The sequence below is a fragment of the Aulostomus chinensis genome, chromosome 1 (genome assembly GCF_037954235.1).
Source record: "Aulostomus chinensis isolate RoL2024-O1b breed Wild chromosome 1, RoL_Achi_v1.0, whole genome shotgun sequence".
NCBI lineage: Eukaryota > Metazoa > Chordata > Actinopteri > Syngnathiformes > Aulostomidae > Aulostomus > Aulostomus chinensis.
This window is the reverse complement of record NC_141320.1, coordinates 17,186,524-17,195,841: the sequence shown is the minus strand read 5'-3', so window position 1 is coordinate 17,195,841 and position 9,318 is coordinate 17,186,524. Positions and strand designations below refer to the sequence as shown.

Genomic DNA, 9,318 nt, shown 5'->3' with positions numbered 1-9,318 from the left:
AACCCTCACACACGAACCAAATATCGCTACCCCAAATAACCCAACAGAAACTGTTTTAAATCCAAATGATCAAAATGGGGAGCAGAAGGCAATAATAATAATAATAATAATAATAATAATATAATAATAAGGGTTCTAAACAATAAATCAAATGTAACCCACAAAAACTAACAGTAATAATTCAAAGAAAGAAATAACAAATAGAAAAGGAATAAACTCAAGTAATTAAGGAAATGTCTGCCCCTCTAATTAAAACCAGGCTCCAAGGGGGATGGCTCAGCGCCGATGAGGGTCGGGATGCCCTCTCTTGGCCCACGTTGAGGCTCTTATGAAGGCCGTAGTGCACGGCTTTAACCGCCGTTACCTGGATCAGAGCCGTTGTGAGCCGAATCGGCAAGAATCCAGACTGAAGAAGAGGAAGAACCAAAACAGCAGCGAGGCTCACAGCAGCAATTGACGGCTGCACACTGCAAAATAAACAAGTTAACCTAATTAAAATGTGGATGAAGGACATTACAGAATAACAAAAGCTAAGAATAAACATTTCCTACCGGAGGGCAGAATCGTGGTGTCAGACAAGGCAGGAGGAGGAAGCCCGCAGCCCAGACTACACAAACGATGGCCGGGAGAGGATAATCAGAACACCACAGACCATCGGCAGCTTGATATGAAAGGCAGACAACTACGCGTCTTACCCCCAGAAAGCGCACCACGCACACACCGGCCCAAGGGAGACAGCCCAGCTCCCGGTAACACCACACCGCTGGACGGAGCAAAACCGGAGTAAACAGGGGGCCGATGACACTGAATAATGGAGCAGAGCAAGCATGCATACCTTTTTTTGTAACCGATCTGCTGACCAGCGAGACGCCACCACGCACGGCTGTCGGCTCTGTAAAGGAGGGAGAGGAAGTGGAAAGGACGGAGAAGGGTCGGACCAGGTCTACTTCTAGGTGACCACTCACTATCGTCTGCCACACTGCCCCTCATGGTGGGGAGTGTAGCGCCATCCTGCCACAGTTGGTTTGCCAGTGTGTTTACATCAGGATTTCTAGTTGAGAGTGTTTGCTCATCTCTTCCAGAAGCTTCTTCTAGAGTTGAGCCTGGATGATCCTGACACATCACTGACACACACACACACACACACTCCCAGTCACTAACCCATATTGTCATCACTTAAACACCACTGGAGTATTGAAAGAGATTCCACATGTTGGTCAACCAGAGAAGCTCCAACTGGTGAAGGTCATCCAACCCTGCATGAAGGTCAACCTCCATCATCTGCTGCTCATTTGCAGGGACTTAGCTCCAATGGTAGAGTGCTAGCTTAGCATGTCAGAGGTAGAGGGATCCATGCCCTCCTTCTCAGAATACTTCAGCTTGTTCTGTTGATCAGAGGAGCTGCTGGGTGATGAATGCTGATGTTAGAATATGAACTACTAAAAATGTTCATCTCCAGTTTAAAGTTAATATTAAATTTAAAGTAGAAAACTCTTCCCTCTTCAATCCTGTCACTCAGTGTTGTAAACTGTTTCTAACAAATTCTACTGTTAAACAGTTCAAGTGTTTCTAATGAAGCTGAATGTTCTCCTCTACTTTCCTCAGTTGTGTTTCTTTCATGTCCTCCTGACATCAAAGACAGAATTCTAGGTACAAATAAAGACACTATCAAAGCCTCCTGATGACATCATCATCAATTCTGTCTTTGATCTGTGTCTGTCCAGCCTGTCCTGAGTGGATCCAACAGTTTCCCATGGGTGACTCTGTCATGGTCTCTCTCCTGCTGTCTCCAACTCTCAGAGTGCTTCTACTGGTTTCTCTCCATCGTCCTTGTTGCTAGGCAGAGCACTGGTGAGGACTGAGGCCAGTGATGTCATCACCTCCAGCTGAGACCTGCCAGGTGGTCCTGCTTCATTCAACTCTGCTGCCTCTGCCACTGCCCTGACTGGTGAGGCTGACAGCAGGTTCTCTCTCATCTAAACTCTCTACAATGGAGGCTGAAATCCTTGTGATTGGTGGTTCAATCATCAGGTCTGTTGAACTCCCAGGTGCCATCACCTGCTGTCTTCCTGGTGCCAAAGTTGTGGACATTATTGAACGTCTCCAGGACTCATCGATCTCCACCCCTCCTGCAGGTTTTCCCTGTCTCTGTGTGGGTTCTCTCTGGTTCTCCAGCTTCCTCCCACAGTCCAAAGACATCAAGAGGGTAGTGGTTATCTGAACACTCTAAATGACTGTGAGTGTGAATGGTTGTCTGTCTGTGTGTGTTGGTCCTGGGATGGACTGGCGACCCATCAAGGGTGAACCCCCTCCTCACCTGATGTCAGCTGTGATAGGCTCCACCCCCACGAACCATTGCAGACAATCAGTATAGAAATGGAAATTTAGCTGCTATGTTGAATCACTAAAACCTTCTGAAGTCTACTTTTGCTTCAGTGGTAAAGTAGAATGTTATTAACTCTCTCAATGGTTTGAATTCTGATTTCCACCTCTTTTTATCAGATCCACATTTCAAAACAACCAGGTTTATTTGGCTCCTTTCTTTTAGCAGAGGATGGTTTTGATCCATCAACCTCTGGTTCTGGTCCCAGCTCTCTTCCTCTGCTCCTCTCTGCTCTACCATCTATTGACCAGGCCTTGATTTAGGAGAGCAGGACTGAGACAAGAACAGGAATGTGAGTGTTGAAGGTTCACAATTTGGCTCTGAAGCCTCAGCAGGTAAAGATTCATCTCTTATTTCAGAGGTGATTTGAAGAATCCATTGTTGCTGAACTGTTGATGCTTCAGTTTCTGGACGTTCACCGGTGGAATGTTTGTGGGTCAGAGGTGAAAAGAGGACAAGTGCACCTGTTATGTGTGATGGGGCACCAGCATGGAGGAAGTTGTCTTACATTTCCAGCTAAACAGCAGGAAACTTCAAGTAAAGAATTAAAATGATTTAATTCAGTGTTTAACTCCCAGGCCTCTGGAATAAAACACCAGGAACAACTGACCACCTCACCATGACTTCACCCTGATAACCAGGAGGTAACCTGGTAGTCAGAGCAGCGGTGCTCAGGTCTGTGGACTCAGAGGAGGGTTCTTCTTCTGGTCCTGGCTTTGAAGACATCAGCAGCCTTGTTGGAGTCAACTGGGATGTTCCTCTCAACAGACAGCAGCATTAAATCAGAGAGCCTGTCTGCTCCATGGCTCCTCCTGAGCTGGTCCTGGATCAGCTTCAGTTTGGAGAGTCACTGTTACACTGAAGCAGAGGTCACTGGCAGTGCTGCATATACTGGGAGGAGCCTGTGGCTCTGGGTACACTGTGCCCATGTTGTTGGCTTGAAGGCAGCTCAGCGTTACTGCACTTTGTTGAGTGACAAAAACAGCCAACACCTCCAGCACAGAGAGGAGAGACCTGCCACACCTCTCCAGAGACATGATGGCAGTGGTGGGATTTAAACCCACGCCTCCTCAGAGACTGGAGCCTTAATCCAACACCTTAGACCACTCAGCCACACTACCTCACTGAACTGTTTAGTGAGTTGGTCTGCTAAACGCATGTTGAAGAAGAAGTAACAATGATTTCAAACTTATTCTGAAGGGTGACCCCTTCCCTCCCGTGGTCTCAGGAAGTGACGACAGCACCGCTAGAAGAAGCCAGGAAAGAAATGGAAAAAGGACTCAATTTAAACAGAGCCTTTCTACCTCAGCAGCCATGCTAGCAAACCCCCTTTTGTCTGGTTTGGACAGACAGACAAACAGACAGACAGACTACTTTATTAATCCCTTTTGGACGTTCCACGAGGGAAATTGCACTCTCCTCAACATACATTCACAGCACTGTTACAATAGATTCGACTAAAAATAGCAAAGAAGAGAAAACAAAGACTACATATATATCTATATATCTATATCTATATCTATCTCTATATATATATATATATATATGTATATATATGCGCATATATATATCTATATCTATATATCTATATATATGCATATATATGCGCATATATATGTGCATATATATGCATACATATGCATATATATATATATATATGCATATATATATATGCATATATATATATATATATATATGCATATATATATATATATATATATATATATGCATATATATATATATATGCATATATACACGTGCCTGTGCCTGTGTGTACCTGGATGGTTATGTATATTTGCATAGTGACAGGAATAATCATAATATTAATTGTTCTTAATTGTTATTATAACAATGCCTCAGTGAAGGAGAGTGAACCTTCCAGGTTGCAGCTCCTAGACTCTGGAACGCTCTCCCACTGGACATGAGGACGCTGGGGACGCCTTCAGAAAGAAGCTAAAGACCCATTTGTTTAGTAATATTATTGTTCATGATGGAATCGTCCCTCTGTACCTGCCCACACAGGTCAAGAGGTCAACTGATTCCCTGTTTAAAACAGCTCTTCATCACATGGATGTGCATCCCAACAGTCAGAGCTCACAGACGCTCCTATTCCCTCCAGTGTGAGGCACTACGAGTGACTGATGAGGGTCAGGGGGGTCAGGCTAGTCCAGATAGTGGGTCTGTATGAGGATGTTAGGGAGGGATAAGGTAGTGACAGAGTTCAGGCTGTAGTTGTGCTCCAACAGTTGAGACAGGGCAGGACAAAAAATGACCTCCTGATGGCGTTAGGAGTGATTCTTACAAGAACCAATCAATAAAAGTGGGTGGTGACCTGCTCATGTGACGCTTGTGTTGATGATTACTGGGTCTCCTCCATGCTCATTTATCATGAATGAATCCCTCTGAGTAAAACACCTGATGACTCCTGAGTTGGTTCACAAAATGTGTGAGTGTGTGTGTGTGTGCGTGTGTGTGTGTGTGTGTGTGTGTGTGTGTGTGTTCCAACTGGAAGGAAACTGAATAATAACCAGACTAACTTTTGTCATGGACCAAGTCTGGTTGACTCACTAAATTCATAACTCAAGTGATTATTTAATTCATAAACAGAACATTTGTCTCAAGTCATGATCAAATTAATGTAAAATCTGAGCAACGAGGGTTTAAAAATGTTCCAATGAGCCAAACCAATGTTGACAGTTAAAAGAAGCCAATGTGGGAGGATTCTTTCTGTCTCAGCAGTAAAGACCAATCCCACAGCTCACGTGAAGCATCAGGTCCTCTGTGAGAGGTGGGAATCCAACCAGGGACCTTTAGAATCCACACCAATCTTCCCTGACCTCATAGAAACTGGAACCTTTCAACAAATAAATTCTAATTCAACTCAGCAGCAACTCTAGAACAGTTGCTAACTTGCTAATTCCTATTAGCTCCAGATCAGACAATGCAGGCTCACCTTCACGCTTGGTTGTACGACCACCACCAGTTGAAGCTTCTCTGGTTCAACAAACTCTGGGGACTCAAGACACAAGTCAGCACCGGTGCAGGTCCAGATCCAGATGTTAGCTGAGGGGGACAATGGCTTAAGGGAGCTCCAGGTAGCTGGTTTGAACTGGTCCCTCATCTCTGTGAGTAGAAACCATCTGAGGTGGAGGGGGAAGATCTGCTTTGACCTCCTGATCTCCCAGTAAAGCCAGTATAGATGTTGAGCTTGGAGGAGTTGATGGCCTCCTTCATCTTCTTGTTGGAGATGTTTGATAAACTCAGCACCACCACAGATCAGAGGAAAGTCCACTTGTCAGCTGGACACTGGAGTTTCTAGTGACCTGCAGGATCTTAGTTGTGGTGGCAGCAGGCCTGTTCCAAGAGCTTTGCTCACATTCCTGATCAGGCTTCATAATGGTTCTGGACCACTGAGTGATAGAAGCTGATCCTGGGGGTGGACTGTCTTTAGGGGGCTGAGGTGTGTGGTGGTCTTGGTGGACCCTCTGCATCTCAAGCTGAGACAACAGAGTCCTGTGTTCTTGAGTCATTGTGTATAGTCTCTGTTGTTTGAGCGCTCAGTGTGGTCCCTGATGGTCTAGTGGCTAGGATTCGGCGCTCTCACCACCGCGGCCCGGGTTTGATTCCCGGTCAGGGAATGAGTTATTTAGAGGTTGAGGGAGAGGTGATCAGGTGGTCCACATGATGGTGGAGGTGATGAACTGTGAATCCATCATGGCTCCACTCTCACCCCCATTGTAGTGTTCTTGGTTCACTCTGCCATGGCCCCATGTTGAAGGGTGACTGTCTCATTCAGGTTCAACCCTTTGTTAGACTCTATTAAGTCACTGACTCCAGCAAGGACAAACTCTGTAATCCTCCTTAGTAGCTTTGGTTCCTTGCAGCACAGAAAGTCCATTCACTGATGTAGGAACTGGAAAACTTAGAGCTCCATTCCTTCCTCCATTGAGCAGAACAAACAGAGAGCAGAGAGCAGTTCCTCCTACAGTTCTCAGAAAGTCTGAGGGCACCAAAGAAAGGAGAGAAATGCAATCAATGTTGAATTCATTTACATTTCTTATATTTGATCAAAGCTTAACTTAACTTAATAAGCTTAATAAGCTGCCATCAACCTTGATGATCAACTCCTTCACTGTGTAGTTCAAAGTCCCTGGTTTGATTTGTTTCAGGACTTCAGAAGCTCCAATCCTCTCAAAGTTCTAGTGAGAGTGGAAGAGATTATAAATGACAGAAGCAGGGCCCTCACTCAGAACTGAACCAGCTCAGTTGGGAGAGCGTTAGACTGAAGATCTAAAGGTCCCTGGTCCGATCCCAGGTTTCAGCAGAGGAGCAGCATTGACTTTACTTTCCAGTGGAGGAACTGCAGACATGAAGGAAACTAACATCTTGTCCTGTGCATTCTTACGACATTCAGGACATTTTTGGAGCCTCTTGTTGGATTTTGCCACAGAGAATCAGAGCCAGTCAAAAGCATGGTGGACTTTAACATGGAGGACTGAACAAGTCAAGAAAGCATCAGTTTGACCTTCACAGGTGTTTCTTTTCCTGTCTCAATGCTGTAGAAAGAACCTGAGTAGCTCAGATGGTAGAGCATCAGACTTTTAATGTGAGGGTCCAGGGTTCAAGTCCCTGTTCAGGTGCTGTGGAGGTTCCAGTGTTTGACAACATGGTACTGGATGAAGTTTAGTGTTGAACAAACTGTCAACATTAAAAGTAGAAGTGTTCTTGTCTTGCCACTGTGAGACAGTCGCTAGAAAACTGACCAACAATAATTTCATGTGGCATGCAATTAACAAAAGACCACAAATGACACTGGTCAAGTCAGTTTTATTTCTATTGAACCAAATCACAACAAAGTTCTCTCATGACTCTTTACTAGTAGAGCAGGTCTAGAACCAAACTCCTTCAATGAACCTCCACCCAACAATTCTCCATCAGCAGCACATCCTGCAACAGTGGTGATGAAAACCTTCCTTTTAACAGACAGGAACATCGAGCAGATCCAGGATCAGTGGGGACGGCCTTCTGCTTTGACCGGTTGGAGGGAAAGAGAGCAGGAGAGCGGGGCAGAGACAAAGACAGATAATGGAGGAAGACAGATATGCAGAAGGAAAGAGAGGGACAGAGATAAAGAGAGAGATTAGTGAAGAGACTGATGGACAGACGGTGAGCAGGTGGAGCTACGGGTGGCACTTTGAGCCTCTTCAGGTCTGCAGCCTCCTCCAGCAGCACCCACATCTGGGATGAGGGGAGCCTGAAGGCTCTGGAGAAGGAGACGAGTTAGTAATACATATGAGTATGATTTATGTATGACACATATAGGAGGACAGAAAGGAGGAGAGAGAAGCCCAGTGCACCATGGGAAATCCCCCAGCAGCCTAAGCCTATAGCAGCATATCTAAGGGCCAGCCTAAGCAGCCCAACTATAAGCCTGATCAAAAAGGAAGGTCTTTCGTCTGCTCTTATAGGTCAAGAGGGTGTCTGCATCCTGGACTGAAACTGAGACGGTTCCACAGGAGGGGAGCCTGATAGCTGAAGGCTCTGGCTCCCAGTCTACTGTTAGAACTCTAGGAACCACCAGTAACCCTGCATCCTGGGAGTGAAGGGTTCTAGCTGGATAATAGGGGACTAGGAGCTCTGTCAGGTATGAAGGAGCCTGACTGTTAAGGACTTTGATGGTAGAAGGAGAATTTTGAATTCTCTTCTAAATTTGACAGGGAGCCATGCAGAGAGGCCAGTACAGGAGAGACATGGTCTCTTCTACTAGTTCTAGTCAGGCAGCAGCGTTCTGGACCAGCTGGAGAGTCTTGAGGGACCTACTGGTGCAGCCTGATAGGAGGGAATTGCAGTAATCCAGCCTGGAAGTGACAAAGGCATGGACAAGTTTTTCTGCATCTTTTTGAGACAGGATGTGTCTGATCTCAGCAATGTTTCACAAATGAAAGAAAGCAGTCCTAGAAATTTGCTGAATGTGGGCATGAAAGGACAGATCCTGATCAAAGAGAACTCCTAGGTTCCTTAGGGTGGTGCTGGGGGCCAACGTGATACCTTCCAGGGTACCTGTCTCATTAGATAAACTTGTAAAGTGTCATGAGATAACTTCTGTTGGGATTTGGCACAAAATAAATAAAATTGACTTGACTTGATAGAATTAAATTTAAAGTAGAAAACTCTTCCCTCTTCAATCCTGTCACTCAGTGTTGTAAACTGTTTCAAACAAATTCTACTGTTCAACAGTTCAAGTGTTTCTAATGAAGCTGAATGTTCTCCTCTACTTTCCTCAATTGGGTTTCTTTCATGTCCTCCTGAGATCAAAGACAGAATTCTAGCTACTGTCAAAGCCCTGATGACATCATCAGGAATTCTGACTTTGATCTGGAGACACTTGCTTTAATCTGAATTTGATCCGGCTAATGTTTTAGTTTAGGTTGCATGATACCGACCACCTCATTTCTCCTGATGGACTGGTGACCTGTCCAGGGTGAACCCTGCCTCTTGAACAATGTCACCTGGGATCGCCCCCCCCCCCCCCCCCGTGACCCTTAAAGGATAAGAATAGAAAGTGGATGGATGACTTCTCTAGGAACGTCCTGCTCACATTGGTCTGTCTTCATTTTGACTCCTCCCACTGCCACAATGACCAGCCTTTATACTCTTGGTGACTGGGGCCCTGGTTGCTGCAGGCCTCCCATGCAGGACCTGGGTCAGCGCCTGGTGCCAGCTGGGGCACCGCTTTAACCTGGACCCCTGGAAGATCTTCTCCAGGAACTGGTCTTTTTCAATCGAAACAGCGTGAAACGTCAAGTAAAGAAATGGGATTATTTAATTCACAATGAGGCCTCTGTCATAAAACAAAATGAACAACTGACTACCTCACCATGACAACCAGGAGGTAACCTGGTAGTCAGAGCAGTGATGCTCAGGTCTGTGGACTC

The 9,318-nt window shown here is 45.5% G+C and overlaps 1 long non-coding RNA gene across 1 annotated transcript; it reads right to left on the bottom strand.

The window, feature by feature from the left end:
* Positions 1 to 557: 557 nt before the first annotated feature.
* LOC147270593 (uncharacterized) lies at positions 558 to 872 on the bottom strand. The gene is made up of 3 exons (XR_015115694.1): positions 836 to 872; positions 696 to 763; positions 558 to 607 (listed from the first exon to the last, which is right to left on the bottom strand). It is a non-coding gene; the product is annotated as an uncharacterized LOC147270593 (long non-coding RNA).
* Positions 873 to 9,318: the final 8,446 nt, after the last annotated feature.